General features: G+C 46.6%; 1 protein-coding gene across 1 annotated transcript in view; it reads left to right on the forward strand.

Moving 5' to 3' along the window:
* avpr2aa (arginine vasopressin receptor 2a, duplicate a) overlaps positions 1-337 on the forward strand; it is a 22,471-nt gene that overhangs the window by 925 nt on the left and 21,209 nt on the right. The gene's annotated exons all lie outside the window — the stretch shown is intronic.

Consider the following 337-nt stretch of genomic DNA (forward strand, 5'->3'; position numbering starts at 1 on the left):
GCTCATTGGTCTGAAAAGCGAGGTGTGCTCTGATTGGCCAGCTATCCAGTGCGTTGTGATTGGCCGAATACCTCAAGCGTGTGAGGGAAATGTTATGCCCCTTGCCATACTGTGATACCTTGTCCCGGCCGGAGCGACGAGACAAAAACATTAAAACCCATTATAAACGAGGCATTTGTTGCATCCAGTGGGATTATAATAATTACAGATTATAATGATTTATACTGTTTTTTTACGCGTTGCATTGCATTGCGCCGCGTAAACATAAAACCATGTTTTATGGCTAGAGTGAGCACGAGCGGCGGCCTAGAGTGAGCGGAGGCCGGCTTTAATGAGC

This window comes from Sinocyclocheilus grahami, unplaced genomic scaffold (assembly GCF_001515645.1).
Source record: "Sinocyclocheilus grahami isolate Dianchi unplaced genomic scaffold, SAMN03320097.WGS_v1.1 scaffold137.1, whole genome shotgun sequence".
Classification (NCBI taxonomy): Eukaryota; Metazoa; Chordata; class Actinopteri; order Cypriniformes; family Cyprinidae; genus Sinocyclocheilus; species Sinocyclocheilus grahami.